General features: G+C 50.6%; 1 protein-coding gene across 6 annotated transcripts in view; it reads left to right on the plus strand.

The window, feature by feature from the left end:
* The window catches only part of LOC143369068 (latrophilin Cirl), a 379,879-nt gene that overhangs the window by 69,803 nt on the left and 286,189 nt on the right, over positions 1–23,887 (plus strand). For 5 of the 6 annotated variants that reach the window (XM_076812489.1, XM_076812487.1, XM_076812491.1 and 2 more), the window contains exon 1: positions 5,522–6,292. The gene's annotated coding sequence lies outside the window, so the exon portion shown is untranslated. Of the gene's footprint in view, positions 1–1,962; positions 2,012–5,521; positions 6,293–23,887 lie in introns of those variants that run through there. The other variant, XM_076812488.1, reaches the window with a different exon arrangement.

The raw sequence follows: 23,887 nt of genomic DNA on the forward strand, positions 1-23,887 counted from the left end.
GATTCGGCGTTCGACTCGATCGAAATCCCGGTCGGCTGGAGAGGCAGAGAGATAGAGGAGAGAGTGGCGTACTTAAGAAGAGGAGAAGACTGGGAAAAGGGGCGAATCTTTATCCAACTATCGGCGCTCCTCGCGGCGATTCCGCCGCGTGTAATTTCACGCCCAAATCGCGGAAGTTATGGCAATAGCGCTGGCGATACAAGGCCATAAACGGGATCGGCGCGATTCGAGCGAATCGCGCCAGGGTATTTTCTTCGTGGCCCGAGATCTCGAAAAACAAACAGTTAGAGCTAGGTGGTCCCTCATTAAGTTGGCACCACTCCCGGCCCCGGCCTCGGCTTCGTTCCCTTTCGATTCGAGTCGATCTTGGGTGCCCCGTAGGGAGACGGTCTCCGAAAGGGCCGTTGGTCCCCCGGGTCCATTATATCGGGGGGTACACGTGTGTACGTGCATCCGCGTTCGCGTATGTGCGTGCCTCTCCCCTCGGCTCTTTGTATTGACCCGGTGTCGCGCGCGTGTTACGTCCTCGAGTGAGACGTTACCTACGCAAAATGAATGCATTCGATACGTGTCACAATTGCTATGCCAGGGAACACGCCTGTTAGACGACAGAGCCGGCAGCTTTGCCACGTGGACGCTAGACTTGCCATGCATGTGGTCCTATCGTAGGTACGTGTGTGTGTGTGTGTGTGTGTTTGCGTGATCAATGGAGCGGTTTGCCGCTCGGATTCCGCGGAATTAATTATTGATTTATGTTTTTCGATGAGAGGGGAATAAATAAATAAACGAGCATTCCGAAAGCTGCATCGGCACACTGTACGATTCTATCGATACCATTAGGGGAAAACGGGCTACTAAAACTATGCAGTTTCCTTGAACGCGAAATTGACGTGTCGATGCACTTTCTCCTTGCAGCATGTTTATATGCACCCATCTGTATCATATTTATAACCATAAAAATACTCAAATGAAAATGAAGAGTGATCCGATTAGCCCTATATGTAAGTATTTCAAAGGGTGTAGATTGCACAAACATATTACGATATAATAGTCTAATACTAAACTTGGACACCATGCAAACTAACAACAATAAACACATTGGAACTTTCAAGCTTACTTTTTATTTTAAATACGAAATTGCAGATTACGTAGGTTAGATTCGGACCAAAATTGTAACGTTCGCGCGCGTCCATGTCACTGAAAACGTGTGCCAGCTGTGAATGCTCATTTCTATCGCGATGTAAGAAATATGGACTAAATTCTTATTTTCATCCGATTCGACCCGGTCTACCCTATTGCTGGTTAAACACTATCGAGGTTGGTACCTTATCCTTCAATGAGGTGCATTGATTCGAAAGCTACCACCCGGAGCGTGGTGACTCGAAAGCGGTCGCGTTACAGTAAGGAAAACAGCCGATAATGGGATTACACATAGAGAATGGATTACTGAAATCCCTCGAATGCAAAACCTTACGATAATCTGCTACAACGCGTCGCCGTATCTTGGACAGCGATGACCATAGAGCCGGGGAGGATGGCCGAGTATCGAGCTGCCGGTGCCCGGTTCTCAAACACGAAAATGTACTGGATATAAACAGCGACCGGTACTTTTCATCCTTCCACCTGTTGTACGGCACCGTGGTCCGCTCGCGAGGGCGCCTATGTGCTCCGTCGAGGAATTATCCTTCCACGGTGCGCGGGTAATGTGAGCAGTTAACGCAAATGGGACGGTATACCACCGTCCGAGGCGGGATTATAATGAAATAAATACTACGATTAAGGGGAACGCGTTTAAATTAACCGTCGCTATTGCTCGTGTACCGAACGAGTTTTAAGATTCGATCTCGGTTGCCGGTCGCTCTTGCACACGCGCGCGTACACGCGGATGCAAGTCGTATAAATAGTCGTCGTCGGCCCCTTGGCCCGATGCAGCGTTAATGACCAGGTCGTTTTCTGTTGCAGACACCCGTCAGCGACTCGGGACGAGCAGCTTGCGCCGTGGAAAAATTACGTGAGTACACAGTATACAGATATAGGCACGTACATATACCACGTCGGCGATCGGCCGATATTTAATCGATATCGCTGTCGTTAGATCGTATCGTCGATTCTTCCTTGGTTTCCCGCCGTGTCATCGCGGCCCGTTTCTACGTTAGGATGAAGGAAGCACTTCTCGGTGCTCGTGAAACGCACACTCCGCCGCTCCGATCGGGCGTCGTGCGTGCAGCGAGACAAAGAAAATTCTTTCCCACGCGCAGGTGTCGGTTTATGGTGTGTAGCTATGGATAGCGGGGGTGGTTACGAAACAGCGCTGCGGATGAAGTTATTTCACTGTGGTTTAATAAAGCCTCGAGTCTGAAAGGTCCCACGAATTTCCAACACCCCGCTACATTCGACCTTCAAAATATCACCCTGCTTACAAAGCCTTGTAACTCCCCGCTTTAGGCATCGGTCAGCTGACGCAAATATTTTCTCGCGAAACGCAAAATGTCCTCGCTTTCCTGTTCCACTCATGTATACGCGAAACTTGTAAAGTTTCCAGTTTCAAGTGGCGGTGTTTCTCCGTACCTAGCGACACCGTCAAATAAGGCTCGGCTCAACACGCCACAGCCATACCCGCCGTCATAATTCGCGGAATCGGTCTTGCCGTCGAAGCCACGTTTCTCGCGATAAGCTTGACTCGCGAGGCGATACGTGCTCGCGAGATTAGCCTCAATAAAATCGCGAGAGCGCCGACTACAGGCTCGTAAACCGAACTAATTGTGCGTACGCGAGCGCCTGGCAGAGGCTGGGGGGGTGGGTCGATCGCTCTATTATCTCCATTCAAGCGGATCTCTTTGGAGCTTCTCGGTTTTTCGGCGTCGGGACGAACCGTGAAATAGTAAATGACGAGGGGTGGGTTCACGCAGGTTAAGGAGAATACGAGCTCGCCTCGACAATGGGCCACCTACACTCCTCCACCCTCGGGGCCCGCTCCGAGTATCCCCGAAATCTGGTTTCAGGCAGCTGCGCTAATGCCGCGTAACAGACTAACGCGCTCGCCGATTGTCGTAGCTTCGTGAACTGTAAAACGTGAGCCGCTCGCAGAAACTTGTCTCGGCCGAACCCAGTTTACCCTGGACGCGCGAGTGTTGACGTTCCTGGTGTAAGAGACTCCATTCGAAGCCGACCGAGCGAATCACGTTTCACTCGGGACGACTTGAATTCGTAGTTTCGGACGGTGGAACTCGAGACACGCTGACCGGTATCCCGGTGCGTGCAGAGATAACGCCCGCGTCTCGGATGAGCGCGATTACTCGGCTCCGTTCGATAACGAGGGGGCGATTTCTTACAGGAGAGAGCGGAAAATCGCCGTTACGGCCCGAGCCCGTGGCAACGAGCGGCGATTTGTCCTCAGATCAGCCGTAAAACGTGCCAAGGAGTCGTGCATTATTGGTATTCCTGGGTGCGCTTTGCAATCATTGGCGTGGATCATGTTTTACGTACGCTTTACGTAAGCCTGTACATGACGGTATTTGCGTTACACAATTGTCTACAAGTCGTCCTGGGAAGGATCGGCTTTCTAACGCCTCCGTTCGATACGGCGCAGTTTTCTGTTAACGTTCAGCCGTCGAGCACTACGAACGCGGGTGGACGTATTTAACTTTGGACGTTGATCCTGGACCGCGAGAAAGGGAAGCGTTGGCCGATCGGAAGGTATCCGTTCGATCTTCGCTCTCAGCGAGGTCTAGTTGTTCCATCGCGGGGAATCCTGTTTGTCGAATACGGGGACACTCTCGGCCGCCCATAGCGGAGCTGATTAAAGCGTCATCACTGGTCCGTGTCAGTGTACAACTGTGATCCTGCAAACGACCCTTTGGAGAATAAACTCCCTTCTAGTATTTATGGACTTTTGGGATTAGCAAGCGAAAGGTGGTGGAGAAGGGGCAGCAACCTTCGCTGTCGAGAGCGTCTCTTTTATAAATTTGCTCTCTCAAAGCTGTTCTACAAAGAGAGAGAGAGAGAGAGTGAGATGCCAAGGTAGAGGAAACGGGGGAGAGGGGGTCGTACATCCTCAAGGAAGATCGCGATCTTGGTTGTTTATGCGATACCTCGAGATAGGGGTGCTCTTTTGTCCAGGGGCGGTTTTCACCGTTCGCAAGGAGATACGGATGAATAAATTTCGGGGACGCGACATATTTCACGAACCGGGCGTGTATACACGCTCCGTTACGCGGTCGGCGTGGTTCTGCAAGCGCTTTACATGGCCCTGCTTCCTCTTGGTCGGTTTAAGAGACTTAACCTCGGATCAGCGTGCGGCGATAAGTGACAAAGACACCGGGGGATTTAGGGTAATCGGAAAGAGTTTATTGTTTAGCTGATTATTTTCCCGTAGGAAGGTTCTCGAAACCGAGTGGTATGGTATGATTGAGCGACGTCGGCCGCTCCTATTCATCCGCGTTCAAATATTGCTCGAAGATTGCTTTTAAGCCGAAAATTAAGCCTTAAATTACAGTCGGGCGGTGTCTCGATATCGAAGTCTGAAATAGGTTTTAAAGTCCGTGGATACGTGGCAATTGAGGTGAGACAGAGGAGACTTGAAATTTGAATTATTTCCCAGTTTCCTCTGTCACTTGCATCTCGCGAAACAATCTCTTGTAAATTAAAATGGAATTGGATTAAACGGCTCGCTCCGACGAGCCATCCGCTGGATGGACTAACAAAGAAACAGGTAAATCTTTCGACGAGCGCTCCTTAACGATCCTCTATAATGAATTGAATTTATACCGGGGCATCTAACTAACGATCGATGAGTGCTTTATACCCGCTCGACGGTTCGTCGCGCGCTCAGCGCGATCAACAACCCGCGAGACGTAAGACCGATACGAAGCTACCCCTGACCTCCGCGAGGATCCACCACGCTGCGTTCCATTTCGGTGGGATCTCGGTTTCGGCCGGGAAAAATTAGCTCGACCTCGCGTCAAACATCGTCCTCCGTCTTTTCGGAGTGATTAGAGCACCCTCTCGGTTCTTACCACCTAACGGTTCGCCTTGCTGCCGCGCGCGTAGGTATACGTGCACGCGCACGCAGACGCGAGCAGCACACGGTGAAATGCCGGCGAGCGAGAGGCAGAATGAGAAGAGATACCAAGAGTGTGCATCTCCTCCGCTCGCCGAGTGCCTCCACCTTGAGAGTTCAGCGGGCGAGAGGGCAGCCGGAGAGAGCAGGAGAAGGCGAAAGCGTCGGAGCGGGGAGGGGGGTAGAGCAGGATAGCCAGCGGGGCAGAAGGGTTGGTGGAAGGGCTGGGAGGATGCGAGGGAAATACGTTCCGCTGGGTTCGCGAGCGAGAGAAGGAAACGGAGGGACGAGCGGTGGCTAGAAGCGAGCTGGTGCTGTGGATGGCGAAGCATGGTGATGGGGTGGATGACTAGGCGCGAGAGGGGAAACAGCGGCCGAGCGAACGGTGGGGAAGCGCGGTGCGCGTCGATGGTGGGGGGCGACGCTCTCTCGTTCCCCTGGCTCGGTTAGTTTCTCCGTCGACGCCGCTGGAAGCGGATCGAGCGTGTCGTTCTCCTTCGTGGACGATCTATTCGCGGCGACGACGACCTGTGCGCCTCTTGCCCGCTCCGCTCCGTTCTTCCCGGGAAACCAGGTGACTCTCTACGATCGCGGTTCAGATCTCGGACGATCACCATGGAGACTCGCGGCGAACGTGATACGCGGTTTCGATAGTGTGCAAATCGCTGGCGATCGGACCACACACGGGATAATAGCCACGGATGCCAGAGATTTTGGAGTAGACCGGCACCGATCTGGTGAAACGATTCTACAGTGCGCGGTAGGGAATTCTCGTGGGAAAGGTCGCCGCTCGTTCCCTGTGTACTGGCCGGTGGAAATAGTTAGTGAGCAGCCCTGTTTCTTTTCGCGCTTTTCGGTGGAGGATATCGTGCTACTTGGTCCCATTGGGGCGAGACTCGGCGCGAAAGTGAGCGACGTTTAAACCAGTGACGGATAATCGTGGATTCTCGATCCCTGATCACTGTACGCATCGGTGATCGGCGAGCACCGGGGGGGTGTTTCGAAGGACCGCTTCCCCTCGAGCCGTCGGATCCTGCCGGAAGTGCGGATCGATTCGCCGCGGCGAGGGATCCTTCGCTTTCGTCGTCTTGCCGTCGTTCTAACCATATCTGCCTTGGTTCGACTGGATACCAACGGAACCGGAGTGTGTCTGATGTGTCAGTGACAGTTCTGTGTGTTCTGCTGAAAGTTCGTGCGATGTACCCCGATCACGCCGTCTTCGTCTTCCATCTTGTAAGTACACCATTTCGTAGCGATCCGATCGACGTCGATCGATCTAAACAGCGTTACAACCCTGGTTCCCGCGTATTCCGGCCGGGGAAATGCGATGTCGATGGGAAAGGAACGTGTCGGGACATAGATAGGGGAGGCGAAAGGCTCGCTGCTGCCTGCTCTCGGTTTCCCATCCTGGGAGCAAAGGTCGCGAGAAGCGACGGAACCGGTGACTTTGACACGTCTCCCGCGGGAAGGCCTCGCATTAGGTCTCGTTTTACAAGCCAATGCTCAAAGCTTGCTGCCGAGAGAGCTTACTCGGTAACTACAAACGCGTTGTGCGGCACACGTGACCGCGGAATCTGTGCACGTACAAAGCAGCCGTGGTCTCCGTGCACGTATTTCAGAGCACGGTCGAGCAAACTTGACCTCGAAAGGATACTCCACGCTGCGACGAGTGCATCCTCGAAAGCGTCTCAAAGATTCGCCGAGGGACGCGATTGTTATATACCTGGTTTCGCTTCGATTGTTTGCTCCGAGCACTGATCACCTTCGGAACAGGAATTAAAGTCCGCTCGTCAGCTTAATTCGGAGCGAAGTGCTACTCGTGGGTTATCTCGCAACGAACTCTGCTCGCTTTCGTACGCATACTCGGTGTGCAGTCGATTTCTCAATCGAACCCCCATTCCTATCGGCGAGTGGATCGTAGATCCTCGATTTCTCCAGGAGACTCGTGAAATTTCGTGGCTCGTGGACTGCAGGGAACGCGCCCCCGTTACCAGCTCCTCGGGGAGAACAAGTTACGTCCAGCCCCGTAAGAAACTTCGGATAGAAGTTGCCAAAATTTAGGTGACGCCGGTGATCGAAGGCCTCTCGAGAGAGAGGAAGCGCCGTGCGATTCATTTATATCAATATTGGAGCGCGCAGCGATTAGGCCATCGTTCCTATGCCGCTGTCGGTTCTCTCTGTGCTCTTCTTGGCGACTCCGCGGATATTAGTCGCCTGTTTAACCTGCGCAAACAGTGCTACGACGTCTTGACAGTAGATAACGCGACGCGATGGTGGATTCGCTCACGGCGATAGTTGGATTTGTCCAACGTCTGGTGATTCGAGGTGGCCTTCGATGACATTTGCCGTCGGGAATTCCTCGGCTCTCGCGTCCTCGTTGCGAAAGCAGTCGGACGCCAGAGCCGTTTACCTTTTACATCCGCGGAAAAACTACTCGGTTAATCTCTTCTCACGGGAGAACGAGCCTTGCGTTTGACAGGCTCGTAAACTTTTTGTCCCGTTAGTCACGGCGCTTCCTGCCGTTTTTCCATACTGCCTTGCGTGAAATGGATTATTGGAAAATTGCGTCGTCTCGGCTTTGAACTACTTTTAGGTACGTGCTCCCGGCGATGTCTCCTGTCTCCTTCGCTGGGCTCCTTTGATCTCCGCCCGCGGATCCGACGATTTTGCATGCGAGATATCGAAAGTGGCCAATGCGCCCGGAGGCCGGCGTCTTCCTTAAAGATTTTCGTGTTTGCGCGATTCAATTAAGTCGGGCATGTTCCCGCTCGTTTACACGGGCGCTCCACGTCACGACGAGCTAATTAGACTTGCAAGTGCTGGTTTTTGTCGAATGATTCGCAATGTCTCGTGCCGTCCCGTCCTCCGCTTCCCGTCTCCGCCTCTCGGATGCTCGGCTCTCCCATAGATATCCAAGTGGGATTGCATTTCCACGCGTGTTTCGCCAAACGGTCGTATATTCGCGGACGCACATACGTGACCGTGCATCTCAACGCGCCGTTTCGGAGCGCCGCAACGCCCAGGTTAAAAGACGCCGGGCTGCTGAATTATGCAGCGAACGGTGAAAATTATTTGCCGGGGCGTTTCTCGTTCCGCCGTGGACTCTCGATTTCCCTGGTCGCACGCGCGTTTCGGTACCGCGTGCAGGCCAGTCGACGTGTCAGCGACAGTGGCTTACCGCTTAATTTATACCCCGATCCATTGTCGATGCTGGTTTTTACACCTCCGCGCGGAATCCTTATGAAACATGCAGAAGACATCTCGATGAAAAACTTGAGAAACGGGTGCAGGTGGCGAAGATATACGAGGAAACAGGAAATACCTGAACCGTTTCGGGTGATCGTATTTCGCTGTCGCTGCTGCTGCCTGCCTGCTTCGGCTACACCAACTCGCTTCAGCCTGGCATATTTACCTTGCCGCTCGTAGAAACGGGTTCGCTTTAATATCCCTCGTTCATTGGTTCGTAACGTTTCGCAATCTCCGTGTATGTACCTCAATTTTCCGTACGATGCGGTGAAAGAACCTGCCTCAAATCGAAATGTACCTACTCCAAAAAATGTATCGAAAGCAGCACAGAGTTCACAGAATTCAAACGGAACAGCTATCACTTAATTATACACTCTCCGCGTTAAAGAATCTTCAGCGAGACACGTGGTGTCAAGATACTTAACGATAACTGGATAACGTTACTCGTGTCGATAGTGAAAGTAAGGATAGTCGATAGTAAGTAAAGGATCCACATACCGGGCATTTAGTGATAACATGAAAGCTATTCAGGAATTTCAACATAATTTTTCATAGATTCTGGGTATTTTTTTAATTGAGCTGATTATTAAGCATTTCCGTAAGTTCGGGACTTTTTGAAAAAGATAATAGTAAAAATGTAAAACAAAATTTTGTCGTAATTACCGGACACGATTAAAGCTTCAGAACTATTTACCGTGCCCGAGCTACCGGACACTGTCTATATAGATGCATTATTAATTTAACTAAAACATCTTTGTGAACAGTAGTTAAAACGTATTCTGGTCCATGTTTTTTGTCCTTATATTTATTTTTAATTTTGTCGTGTAACGCGCTACTTGGAATGCCAAACTGTGTGTGCTGGCTGCATTCTTTTCTTACAGTTTTACACATATTCAAATCTACCAAATAAAATTTTTAATGTTAAAAATTCTCTTAAAAGTTTGCAAATATTGTTACTTTAAAGTAAACATCTAAAATCAATTCGAGAATAGGTTAGCTCCTTCGAACATTCGCGAACATCCGGTAACTGTCGAGTCAGCACGAATATTGACCCACATATCGATCACCGGTAATTGAAAATGTCGTAAAATTTCACCCAGTCCCCGGATTCGCTTTAATTTTTACAGAATATTATTAAATCACCACCATAAGCCTTCTTATTGTTATTTAAACCTAGTACTATCACTACATATTAATTTTTGTACACTGTATCAATTGAATTATTATTATATCGACTTTTAAATATAAATAATGCCTAGACACTTTGATAATGAAAACGGTCAGACGTCGAAAATTGCAAGACTGAGAATTTCTATACATTTTTTACACTGTTAACTTACGCTAATTAGAAAAACCTTCATTTATTTAGAAAACTATAATTTCAAATGTTATTATAAGAATATTACATTTTAATTCATACAGCCTGGATTTTATAAATCACGAAAATCAATTGTGTCCGGTAACAGGGGGCTGTCCGGTATTATGGTTCCTTTACCCTACACGGATCGTAGCAGTAACCTATCGTGGCGAGCAGACTATTTTTCGCCAGGTCGACTCCTTATATTCTCGCGTTGCTCTCTGTGCCGTGGCATGGTGCGCCAGCGTGCGATCATAATGTAAAATCGCGGCGGTGCGGTGTGTATCGTGCCGAACGCGCGGCGCGCCTGTGCCGCCGATAAACTTAGTAATGGCAGAAAAATTGCGGCGATTAAGGTTGAAAACACATCCAGCAACGGCCATTTTCTCACAACACCTGCGAATTACGCGTAATTGCCGTTCCTTCGCCCTTCTTCGTCCCGTTTCATCTACCGCGTGGCTCTCCGCCGTTCCTGGGAACCCGAGGCGGTTCATTGTCTAACGCCGCGCGGCCGTCCGCGCCGTTCGTGTCACGAGAACGCCAGGATAATCGTCATGTCGAATCGGAAATTAACGTTAAATCGCGGTCACGCTCCGTTCTTCCTGGCTGCGGAGTGTGGAGGATCGTCGAAACGGCTCGGCGCTCGGTCCCTCGGTGGAGCTGCGAAGAAAAACGGATCGTCCGTATCGAATGTCGGAAGCCTTGAATTTCCGCGAGATTATAGGAGTCCATTGTTCGGGGATATCGGGATCGCGGAATATTACGGTTTTATTCTCGCGATTCAGACGGAAAATCGCCTTAAACTGTTGCGCCGGGGTGCAACAGCAGTTAGAACGGTTATTGCGCCCGTATGTATCGAAGCTGCGATCGGACTGTTTGCCCGGGCGTTCAGATCGAATCGCGCCCAGCTTCGAATCGTTCGGCAAGTACGCCGGGACCCTGGCGATTCCTAACGATCAGTCGATGAAATCGTTTCGCTGCAACGAACTGCTTTAACGAGGGCCCGGGACGTGTAAAATATTTAGCTCCGGCGTGGAGGGGTAGCGCCCTTTGGTAACCGTTCTCTCCAAGTTATCGAAATTTTCTGGAAGCGTTGCTTGGCGGGTGACAGGGATTATTAACGACGAGAACGTTATCGTTCGACTCGCCAACGCCGCCGCGAGTTTTGATAGGCAAAGTGGGAACAACCGAGGCAGGAATGTACGTAACGGTGTTTCGCCCGTTGGCGGTTTCGCGATATCGATTGTTTTCACGGCGCCGTGCCGTGCTTCGGAATAGTTGGCGAGCACGAGTGCGGAAAATGCGTAACATTATCCTTCTCGGGCATGCATGCTTCTAAGTGGTAGGTTCGAGTTGCGATCCTCATTCCCCTCGCGAGCTGATTCGAAGTGTGCGCGCACACGGCGCGGATCTGCCCGCCCGGCGACGATGGAACGAGAGTTTCCTGCTGGAAAACTACTCTCTCGCATCGGACGTGTGTACGGGAATTACGTTGTTGGCGTCGATGCGAGAACTCCAGGGGGGGAACTTTTGATCATTGCGGTCTGAGGGGGGGGGGGGGGGCGTGCAGCGCGGACTTACGTAATCAAGTCGATTTCTTGGATTCCCGTGGAATTGCATCGACGTAGCGGCACGTTAACGCGAAACAACTTTTAACGAGAACGAACGTGGAAGGAAGGAAGAACGGAGGAAAGAAGGGAAGGCGGTTTATAGAGGTCGGCTGTTCGATTCAACTAGCCGCGATTCGAGGCATTACCGTGCACAATGCTTCACGCACGTACACGCGGACGCGTCATAGGCAGCGTGTATACGAGTGGCCTCTTATCGGGTGGAAGAACGCGCGTACCCGCGTATGTAGGAGGCGTGTTTGCGAAGTTATGGTGTCCACGGGCTTTTATGGTCTGCGCCCGTACCTGTGTGCACCGGCGAACACTTTGCGGCGCGTGTAGCTTACACGCCCGAGCTTGCGCGTGCAGTGTGTGCACGCGTGCGTGCGCGACTACTTTCTGCCCTGTGGTGCACGAACACGGCTGATCGAACGTGTGTGCAGCAAATAACTACACGTGTCCAATTAGAAACGCGAATCTGTTTTCTCGTCGCTGCCGCGGTGACCCTCGTCCGGCGCAAGATTTCGCCGCGGCTCTCGTAATTAGGTGGTGCGAATGAGTTCGCGATTAGCTCGCCGCGTTAGCCCGGTAGGTAATATTCGCGTTTCGCGAGGTGAGAACTTCTACTAGGAAACCGTTTCCTTTTCAGTTCACATGCTGGTGGATCGGTAGAGCTCTCGGAAATAAGTGGTGCAACTTTTTCTCCCCCTTCGCAAACAATTTGATTGCCTACCTCACATTTCTACAAGGTTCCTCTCCTCGCGCAGTACAGGCTCGCTCGGAAGACGAGGTATTATCACGCGAATCCGTGCGACCTCGATTCTCCTGGGAGCATGTGTCCTCGCGCCCCCAAGAATCGCGGGACCGGCTTTCGTAAGCGTAATTTGCGCATAATCATCGCGAATAGCGATACACCTAGACGCGATGAACCATTTATGTGATTAATAGAGGCCGGAAGTCGGCGAGCCTACGGCTCTGTTCTCTTCTCGTCCGACCAATGGTGGGCTCGTGTGTACCTGCTCGCGGACACGTACACGTACATCCACGTATGCATGTACGAGGGCTCTCGCTCGAGGTATGTTATTATCATAATTGCCGCCAATAACGGCTCGTGATTGGCGCACTTCACGCTTTCCTAGTGCTCTTTTTCGGAAGTTTTGCATCCTTCGGCCGCGTTGCTGGCCTTCTCTTTGCCCCACCCCCTTCTCCGGCTGTTGCTGCTCTCCCGTTCTTCTTGTCTACCTGTGCCCTCCCGCCGATCTTCCGCCCCCTGCTCGTTCCTTCCCGCTCGCAGCGTTCCGAAATGCCTCGAACGACGCGCCCCGATCGCGTCTGCGCGCGTCCCTCCTCCGCTGCAATCTGCGATTTCGAATTCCCGGGGGTCGGGAGGGTGCAGGGGGGAGCGCAGCCGGCAGGGCGGGCCATCGCGAAAATGAATCGTGAGAAATTCAAGAGGACGACTCGACTGCGCGACGTCTTGGCCATCGACGCGCCCTATGCCTCGTGCCTTCCACCCTTCAGCCGCGCTCACCCTCGGACTCCGTCGCCTCTTTCTGGCTCACCTTCCACCCAGCCAGCCAGCTTGCACCGGCGAAAAATATTACTTTCGATGGAAGGGCCTCCTCAAGCGTGAACCCCGTTTCCACCCGTTACCCACTGCGAAACGACCCGTCGATTTGACTACCACCACTCTGCACGCCAGAACGACCGTCACAATTTCCATCCCTCGCTGTCCCCCACCCCCCGTCTCGTTATATCGCGCTCTATCTTCCCTCGAGGCGCGGAGGAGGAGGCGGACAGGGAGACAAGGATCCCGAGTGCAGCGAGATCTCGCTCTCGAAAATGGGCACGCTGTCCGTGGAAACACATCGGATCCTGCGTTTTCCTCGCAGCTTCTTCCTGCTGCGCCGCCTCCTCCACCGTCGTGAACTTTATTTAAATTTCACGACGCCCTAGCCGCGCGCCACGTGTATAATCGACGGGTATAGTGGTTGCTTTGGACCGCGACGCCCGGGAAACTCTCCTTTATGGACGCGCGCGTATAAAAATGCAAATTCGAGGGTCGCGGGCACCCGGACACGAAACAGAGGGCGAATATCGCCGACAGATTGTTCCTTTTAATCGATGAACGCGAGGGCGGTGAATGAGTAAGCTGGCTCGATGAAACGTTTCCGGCATTGCTCCTGTTTTTCCAGCTCAGCTTCGACTAGTCCATTTTCTCTGTACGTTATAATCACAACTGACGCATCACCGCAGGAAACACAGCTGCGCATGGGTAGGATGGAGGATGGTATGGTGTCCAATGTGTCAGCGAGGCGTGCGTCAAAGGTTTTAATCCGGTTGTATCAGATCGTTGGCTTTTTGTAGCTGCACCGACGCGTCGCACCGGCTCACTCCAGCCCAGCCCGCTCCGACTCGGCCCGGTCCCGGCGCGTGCAAGTGACATTTTGTAAAATCAGCCTCTCCCATTTGCGAAATCGCGTCAGCTCGCTGGAGAAAAAACAACGAGATTCACGGCCGATCCCTGGCGGTGGAAATGCCGAGCGACGCCACCGGCTTTGCAGGGGCTGGCTGCTGGGCCCGCGACTCGCTTCACTGAATACCCACACGCGCGCGCGCCTCGCTCCGGACATAATTTATGCGTCATTAGGCTCCCCATTGAGTGATTTTTTTATTGAAAACCGTTCTTCGCATCGCCGCCAGTGCGTTCTGCGCATTATTTATAATCGCGATTTGCATGAATGCGACATAATACGGCGTGGTCGTAAAGCTGGGACCTGCCGCGTAATGTATTTTCCCGTTTTGTGTCGAGCGGCGCGGATCGATTTGGAAAAACACACGGCCTCGTGTACGTTACCTCTCTTCCTGCTGTGCTGATGCACTCGCGACTCGTACAAAACGCGTGCCACCTACTCCCACGAATAATGTCTCCGTTTGATGGCCACGGTGCTAGATCCGCGAAAAGTTCGCCGGGAGTTTAGACGATGCTCCGGGGCAAAGAAATTCGCCCCGGTGCTGGGACACCTTAGAAGTGCAAGTCACGCATTGACAGTTTGGTAATGGAGGCCCCCCCTGCTCGCTACCAGATTCAACGGTGCCGCCTGGTATAGACGTGTCGCGTTGGTCGATATTACCTTTTGGCGACCTGAAAACGACCCGCTCTACACTGTGCTCGCTCGTTGCGTCAAAAGAGTGCGCGGATACACACGCACATGTAGCCCCACGCCGTGCGGAATGTGTGCTGCAGCCGGGTAGGGAGGTGTTTGTGCTTGAAAACGCGGAGAGCTGCTAGATGCAGCCACCTACATTCGCGTTCAGACCCACTTTGCCACGCCGTGGCGACGGTAGACGCACGATAAAGTGAGAAACGGCTAAATGCCTTGTCAGCAATGGTGTGTGATGGCGGCAATGGGCTCCGACGGGGTGGCTACAATCAATAGGGTAAAATAGCCGGATATGTGACCCATTTCTTAAAAATATCATAACTCTTGACTAAGAACACATTTATTAAAATTCGATACACGTTGCAAATGCAGAATATGTATTCTTTAGCAACCTACTGAGAAGTAAGGGAGAAAGGGGCTAGTTGACTAATTTTTAACATTTCTAATTTTTATAAATAGACCATTGGTAGTTTGTTGACTTGTTGCACACCAAAAGTTTACAAATTTCATTAGGTATACAGGCAGCTGAACTCTTTGCCTCGACTGCATCTTGAGGATAAAAAGTGCAATTTTTAGTGGTATTCCTATGCTTAGTCAAGTAATCCCGTCCGATATTGTCAAGGGTCGTACGTACAAAACCTCCACGCACCGGATAAAATAAAATACCCTAAATTATAGTCAATGTATGACGTTTCCACAAAATATTCATGAGTGGTGGAACAGTTAAGGAAGCAGTTGATATAATTGCAATTTCTTTTATATTTAAACAGTATAAAATTATAACTGAATATGATTATTTGAAAGCGTAAAATATCTACTTTCTGATAAAGTAACAAGAATCTACATTTGTTAAAGGAAAAGTTTAAAATTAATTAAAACATGACACTGTTCATATAGCCTAGTAATTAAATGAAATTCATAGCGTGTCCCAGTTATTAATTATCGGTGCTCCAGTTATTGAATATATATTTAATTTAATTATTTCTATCAGTTAATGAAATGAAATCAATATGGTAATATTTTGGGGTAATAAAAATATTTTATTTATAATAAATTTGTGTTAAATTCTTTATTATTTGCCCGAATTAATTAATTTGGGTTTCTTTAGTCGTTTATAAAATTGTAGGTTATGTTAATATTATGACGAGATTAAGATTAATTATCCGAATAATTCTTAAACAGTATTATATTTGTGTCTAGTTTAGGAGAGGTCGTCATATTCGGCTACTTTACCCTATGTGGTGCGACTATCGCGACCGTCCTGGCGTATCGTGACTAATTCTCTGAGATTCTTTTCATTTCATCCTACGAGTACGTCGTTACGCCTCGAAGTACCTTTTCCGCGCAGACCGGCGTGAATGAACGTTCCCCTGAAAAAAAAATCGCGTCCTCCTCGCGAGCAATCCCTTTATTCATCGTTGTTCGACGAGATTGGCGAGCGGGATCGCAGCAGCCAAGTATCCAATTTATATTCCACGGCGTGACACGAAAGTTAGTTTAGCCGTGCGTTCCTTTCCTTTGGTCGCGTTCGACGAACGCCAGACGAGACAGTAGTATACAAAACAGTTCCGTCTAATTTTTCGCTCAAACAAGCACGACAGCGCGCTCTCCTCGCCTTAACTTCCGATCTTATCTCCTCCGCACTTTTTCCACCGTCCGTGGCTCGACAAATTAATTACCTCGTTATCTCCGATATCGAGGAAACTGCCGGATACCTCTCCTCGCGATGATTTTCCACGAGACTCGGCTGTCACAATTACCCTCGTCCCTTACCGCTATCGTATCCGCGCGATGGCCTATCCTCGCGGAGGGAAAGTGAGAAAGAACTTTTTTTTCCTCCTTCGTTTCCTTTCTCCCCGGGCCGGGGCATTTTGAAGTGCCGGAAGAACGATGAAAATAACTCTGGAAGAGGTCTCTCGCGTGTCCCGGACACGGGAGAAAAAGTTTCCCTCGTCCGGTGGCGTTCGACCGGCATTTAAATTAGCCTTAGACGCTCCCGGCTACCGTTGATTTATCGCGCCGGCTGCCGCTTTTTTCCTTCACGGATTTCTGGCGTATCCGCGGCGGCCCCCGTGGCTCTTAGATTTACTAAATTTGGAGCGACTGCGAGCGTGGAAAGTGGCGTTCGCGCGTGCACGCGAACGAAAAAGGGAATTCTTGCCATTATATGGCGAGCGCTTTAACTCGCGGCGCGGGTATGTTGCGAAATCGAATTCGCTTGTGTCCGATTGCGACGACCCAATTGCGGTCCGCCGCCAGGCGAATTAATCGAACACCACCTGCGAAACGCGCTCGTTATTACCGTTCGATCTTTTTACGGCTGCGGCGATAGCTATCTGCGCGTAAATGCGATGAAAAATTCCTGCCGCGTCGGCGTGTCACCCTGGTCACGGGGACCAGGGAGGGGTGGTTCGATGAACCCTGGAATTTCGTATCGCTGAATATATCGCGAGGGTGCTAAGAGGGATAATCGGCAATCCTGTCGGCGTACTCCCCAATATCTCGCTTCGCGGCCGCGGATTCGCTTGAAAAGGTGAAGGGAAGGGCAATGGGTGGCAAGGAAGCGGTGGAGAAAGAGGGCGAAGGGAAAAAGGAGAAACAGACAGGGTGAACGAGATTCAGAGAACCCCCCTGCGTTATTTATGGGGGTTGCGCGCGTTTCTGTCGGGCGCGCGTTTAATGTAAAGCTGGTCCTATCTTTTACGCGATTTAAGGGGGTTGTAACTGCGCGTAATCACGCAGCACGCGTACGTACGTTCCCCGGTTGTCCCTTTCACTTTGGAGTCCCGTGAAATACCCACGTTTTTCTACCCTAGATTTCAGGCTCTTCCCCGTCGCGGGGAATCGCGAAGGAAACTCACGGTTCGCGCGCTCCTTTTATGCCCGGTTTTTACTGCTCTCCTCGTATGAATTGTAAACGAAGTAGCGTTTGTGACTTCTACTGCTTCAGATTACAGTAGCTGTTAATTTGGTCGATTAGGGGAGACCGGGTATGGTTGTCTCATTTTGTTATTTTTATTTTTTTTTTAGGGTCAAGGCTGCAGGGAAGTTCATTCAAACTTAGATTAATATAAACTACGTACGTCCGGCTTTATAAAAAAATTGAACCTGTGGATTTTGTCAACCAGATTAGGAGCTAATTCACATTATTTGCAGGATCTATTTTGTGACAACATACCCCGAGGTCGGGTTGGTTTTAACAGTACCTGGATAGCTAAGTTTATGAATAAACAGTCGATTCAATTAAGAAAGTAATATAATTTTTTATTGTATTTCTCACAATATCGCGCTAGAGTGCGGTAATTTATATTATAATCCTTTGCAATCCTTCTTATTGTGTAATTGCCCTTTATAACCTCTCTTGCCGCACGTAACATTAATTCCGGGGGCACCTCACCTCTGGACCTCTCCTTCTTATAAGTTTGCGGCATTATTATTGAGAACTGTTGCCAAACAAACAAGAAAATAATATAACATGATAGATACAGCAAGTTACACCGGGATTAGTTGTCACATGCGCCAAATACCTAATCCCAAATGTTCTGTGACAACTTACCCCAAACCGTCAAACAATTTCATCTCTCTATTCATGTATTAAAAAGTTTAGAAAATGCAAAAAAATCATTACAGTAAGTTAGAAAAAAACTCTAAACTACGAGAATAATGCAACAATGTTACAGTAAATACTAAGAAACAACCTATACTTACTTGATAGAAAATACGGCGTAATTTAGTTCTTGCGCCCGAAAACAAACAAAGACACATTGTGTCTCCGTGCGACTCCACAACGACTTGTATGATAGGGGAGGAGGCGGCGATATGTTTACGCATCGCCATGGATTGTTAGTACATTCCTATTGTTTATAATTTCTTTGATATAGCGGTTGAGACAACCTACCCGTGTGACAACCATACCCGGTCTCCCCTATAAAGTACCCAGCAACGAGTGCGTATGATTCTTTTCCCCTTTAGCTCTCTGCTGGCCATGTGTCTCGCGCAGTAAAGAGCCGGCAGGGTATAATATTCAGTTCATTCCTCGTACACGAGATCCTGTAATTACTCTTTCATCTACGCCAAGGTGTATAATGAATGTTCATCAAATCTTCATTTTACCTGGCGCGCACACTTGGACACACAAAAGCTCGGAGCGTCACATTACCCGGATATCCTCGTAAGATTTTCCCAACCGCGAGCGCAACCATTAAGTGAAAATAATCCTATAAAGTACACATAGGAGCTAAGCAATTGTCTTCCTCCCTATCGTCCAAGTACTCGAAATTGTAATACTCTGAATACTCGTCGGTGTTATCGGGCAATAGCAGCGTGCACGAGCGAAGGCTGGTGAACGACACCGCGAGGGGGGACCGATGGGTTAGTGGTAGAAAAGGGCGGCGGATGCTTGAAGGTAATTTTATTTAGAAACGCCGCGTGCGCCACTGTACTCGTTACAGGAGGTAATAAAACGGGTCGCTGGTAGCCCGTAGGCATATGGGCGCTGTGTTTTCGACTAATTAACGTTGCCCGCCGCCACGGTGCTTCGTGCCCGGTTTTAATATCGGCCCTGTACGCGCCGGATTCGAATATTCCGTGCGCCTCGCCTGTTTGGTATTCGGTTAACACGCCGCGGCTCGTAACGCCGCTAACTTTAACGGCGTTGTTACGCGGACAATTTCTTCCTGGCGCAACCGAACCATTTTTCCCTCTTTCGTTCGCCCCCTGCTCGTAGGAAACGGCAATGTTCGTAAAGGGCTGTCGGACATCTGGGTTAATTCTGTTGGCAGATGACAAGCGATACTTTCCTCCCCTTGTCGATTGGCAAATATCACCTGACTCACGTTCCGATCGGACAAGGATGCGAGCCAGGGAAAAACGCCACCTGATACCGCATCGAACTGATAATAATCGGTCTACCGTAATAATCATCCCGGACGTTGCCATATTTTGCATATTTATCGGCGATCCGCGGGGCTGCGGTATTCAGCGCGAACGCAACCCGCGGGCGACAACAATGCTTGTTTATTTGTAATTATAATTAATTTATTTTCGTCCCTATTACGACGTTACGTTCATTCGGGCACCGGGAAACAGCGCTCCGTCGATAGGAGCCGTTCATTACAGTTAATCCGGCGATCGAATGGCCAACGGTCTGGAGAATAGCAATTAACGATTATTTTTCTGCGTCCTCGCGTTTCTACCCGGCTTCGGTGGCTGTTTTTCCGTGGCGTTGTTGACGGACTCGGCTGGACCAGTCCATTATACGGCGTGCCGCTACTGGCTGACAATAAACGAGGATTTATCGCCATAAACAAATGCACCAGGGCTGCTCCTTCTCTCATTAGGCCTCTGCGCGTGGAAATTTCGGATCGAAATAAATTCTATTTTATCGTTGGCCGCGGACGCGATTATCTCGTCAGACCTGCGCCCTCGCTTCGATGGGAGCCGAAACGCGATTGTAAATATCCACCCCTCCCGCTGGACAACCAGATCGAGTTCGTGTTTTTGCCCGATCGGCCGCGATTTTCACATTCGTGCGGCAGTCGTTGTTGCCTCCCCGTGGAAAGTCCGCGTCGCGAGGTCGTCATTCCGTCGACGATCGTCATCGCTGTCGACCGCGTTGTCTGCAGAAATTATAACCTTCGTTGTCACAGATGCGGATAAGGATAGCGCCGAACACGCGGGACGCGAGAAAAACAAAGCGCATTGAAATGTACCCGTTACGAGACTAATTTCTCCGTCACGATTCGTTTCCTACGCTCCACTAGGAAGTCTCGGAACGCTGTTTCGAGTAGCAACTGCTTCTCTCTTGCTCGATCAATGACGAGGTGTTTGTCTGTGAATCCGAGTCGCCTGGTAGCGAAAATAAAGACGACGGGAAGTTTGTACGCTGCTGCTGAGAAATATCGCGGACGGAACATCTGTGTACTCATTTCTTTGCCTCCCTAAGGATCCTCTAGGAGCCGCGTAGACAGGCAATAAACCATAAGTCGTTGACGGCTCGGAGGAGTCTCCAAAAGGTTCTTTTCCCGCTCCCGCAGGCTTCCTTTTTCTCGAAATCTTTAGCATCTGAATTCCCATCCCTCTTCTTCCCCACCTTTTCCTCCCCCGTTTCTTTCGTCCCTTTCCAGCTCGCCTCGGTGAAACTCCACGGGCGGAAATGGCGAGTTCGCTCAGGCCTGAGCCGTGTTCCCCTTGCAACCCGCTTTTAATCGTTATTGTTCTAATGTAAGTGTTATAAGGCCACCCCCGTTGTTGCGCTCCAAAGAGCGTTACGGTCCGTGGTACGCAACAGCGGCTTCTTCGGGGTCGGCAGCCCCTCCCATCGGTCGTAGGATAAGCCCGAATTTCGCATTATACCCGTAATTCGCACGTTTCGCCGCGTTTCGCTTTCAGGAACCCTCGCTTTATTTCTTTGTCCTCCCTCGTTCTTTCCCTCTCCATCTCGGCCGCTCTGCCTGCCTTTCTCCGCCCCTTCTCCCTCGTCTACCCTTTAATACTTTTATAACGTCGTGTATATACGCAGTCGGTACAAAAAGCATCTGACCCTCGGCGAGAGGGGATCCTCAGTTCCAGCTTCTGATTTCATGAAAAGCTCCGAATCTGATGCTCCTCCATCCTCGCTACTTCATCCCCCCAGGGGTGGGGTCAAAGGTTCCAGGGATGACGATCCGGAGATCCTCGAGTTAATCGTCGCTGTTCGGGTCTAATCGCGGGGGCACTGTTTCACCGCAGAGAGAAGAGTAGCTTTGTTTCGTAGGTCGAAAGCGCGCCACGAGCATGCCTCAGATTAGGAAACCCGTTCCCTCGGTTTTTCTCAGGTATTTATGCAAATGAAGGACGCATTCTGAAAGCAATCCTGTGTTTAGCGCCCCGCCGTATTCACGGGCCGAGAGTCAAGGTTTCCATGGCGCTCCTCCGAGTACGGAGCGGATTAGATAAACCGAACGGTCGATCATCGTCTCGCCCGTGGAAAGGAATTTTTGTTCATCGATCGTTAAGCGCCGACGACGAAGGCACGTTCCACGGGGATAGCGCGGTTCGATCGATTTATAATTGGATTACCGCGGTCGTAATTCGCGGCGAACGCTAGTCACAGCTATTACCGAATGCCATGAATAATGCATTAACGCTTATGGAATGCCCCCAGTCTGGCCGAACAATGATTGTCATTGACTCGATGATGAACCGAAGTATCAGATTCGTATCGCTAATGAATGCCGTGGCGGGCGACGGCGGGGTAAAGGGCAGGGGCGGGGGCGCCCGGCGTTGGCCCCCGGGTCCCCCCGTTGTTGCAATTACAATCGGATCTCGTGACGTTCGTGCGGTTTGACGATTGTAATGCAGCATTCTAACATTGTATGGGCCTCGGCAGATGTCACGTGGCCCTGAAAGAACCCTCGTCCGCATCGGGATATATCCTTATCTTCGATCAGAGAGACGGCCACATACGATACGAGATCTCGTACACAGATATTCCGCCGCGACGCCAACGACCCACCGCTTTACCAAACGAACGAAAGAACGGGAGAACGAGCGGCGCGCGTTGCTCCGCATCGATGCTTGATTTTTACGCTTCATAATTTACCGCGTGATATATAATGCAGTAAAAAGCTTGGCGGGGGGCGCGCGATACCGGTGACCGTTATGAATATGGAATCCGTGAATAGAGAAACGATTTTATGAATACTCGGTGGAATACAGTAAAACGGCCGAGGCATCTTCGCGATACCGGGGGAAATCTGCAATGCTAATAATTTCACGTGATTTTATAATACAACTTGGCTCGCCGCGGGTTTACCTGGCTCGCGGGCGATATCGGTCGTAAGCGTCGCGCGGAGACAAAAGTAAAGTTTCGCCGGGCGAAGCGGCGCTCGTTATGATCGATGGCGCGGTTTCAATCGAAGATCGTAATGCAGCGGTTCGGCTCGCGCTGTCGCGATCCGCCGCCGGTGGATATTCGCGCGGCCACCGTTTGATTAATGCATCGGCGGAGTCGCGGCCATTATTTTTCAATATCTCCGCGGAGGGTTTTAAACGCGGCTCCGAGAGCGGCGCGGGTTCCAAGGGAGGAGGAAGGTCGTGCACGCGCCATCTTCTATTTGTATCTGTCATCATCATGAGGTAGAAAAAGGCCGCGCACGCGGGCTCCCGTTGTGTCGTGCCCTCGGTGTGTCTCCTCGATCGCGAAACGATCGAGAAAGAGAAAACGACCTCGAGGAGGCTAGGAGATACTTACAATCCCGATTCGTTACAATAACTCTTGTTTCTTGTGCAACGCGCCTCTCCTGTACTCTGTCCGGAGGCATTCGAATTCGATCGACGAGTATCTAACCAGTCTTCGTCTTATTAGGCACGCGAGCACACACGCGAGGCCGTCGTGCACGTGCACGCGGGCGTGCACGTTGGTCGTGGTACCAAGGGCAATAAAGCATGGCCCGCCGGTATCCTTTTTTCGGCGATTGGGGTTTAATTGTGAGCTGAATTTGAATCCGATCGTCGACGTGGCCGGGATCATGTATCTCGTTCGTCATCCACCTCCTCTCCGCGAATGCTAGGGCTGCTTTCCACTCTTTTTTTACGGCGACACTGAGCGGCTCGCATACCATGTACGGTTCACGATCGCATGCGCCTCCCCGTTTCGATACAGAGCTGTACTGTGCTTCCTTGGGGAGGGAATTAAATTCAGGGGCGAGCTGCAGCTTTGCTGCGAGTCATGCAAGAACGCGACGCTACTTTTTTTTCTAGGCGCACCGGCCGATCGTTGTACTCTCAAGTGGAGTCGACTTGGAATTCTTGGCTTTTGGCTCGAGGAAATCTTAATGCACGTTTCGTACCGCGGCGCGCTTCTTTTCTGCAGCAGCACAGAGAACTGTAATCGATACGTTGCGTCCAGCTTACGATATCATTACGACACTATCGTTAACCCTAACTGAAATGTAACGTCCAATTAACTGCAGGTAGTTGAGACGCGTATCATGCTGTGATCGAACTTTCCATTCTCGTAAGCTTTCTAGCCGGTTATTACGAAATTTTTTAAAGGCCCACGGCTGCGCCGAGATATACACGTTCGCCCGTATATACAATCCTGGAAGCTATACGGTAACCCTACGGGGGTGAACATAAAACCTGTTTCAAGTAGAAGGCCAAAATTACACGTCCCGTAGCTCAAGTTTAGTTCGTGATCGCGCAGGCTCTTGGGCATAAAACAGTATACTACCGTCTCTCCGAGGAGCTACTAAGATGAGTAGCGATCCTTGGCTGGAAGGCCGTTCTCAGCCACCCCGTTCCACGGACTATTCGGAGGTGTTACCTGCTTTACGCGTTCGCGCCAGCGCAAATTAGAACAATTTAACTCCAAATTGGAGGAACGATGAGGCATTCGGCTCGTGTTCTTCCGGTAGCTGCGCCGATCCAATAACGAGTGTCGCTGAGACCCTATTTCATGGAGGCTCGCCCA

This window comes from Andrena cerasifolii, chromosome 5, assembly GCF_050908995.1.
Source record: "Andrena cerasifolii isolate SP2316 chromosome 5, iyAndCera1_principal, whole genome shotgun sequence".
Taxonomy (NCBI): domain Eukaryota; kingdom Metazoa; phylum Arthropoda; class Insecta; order Hymenoptera; family Andrenidae; genus Andrena; species Andrena cerasifolii.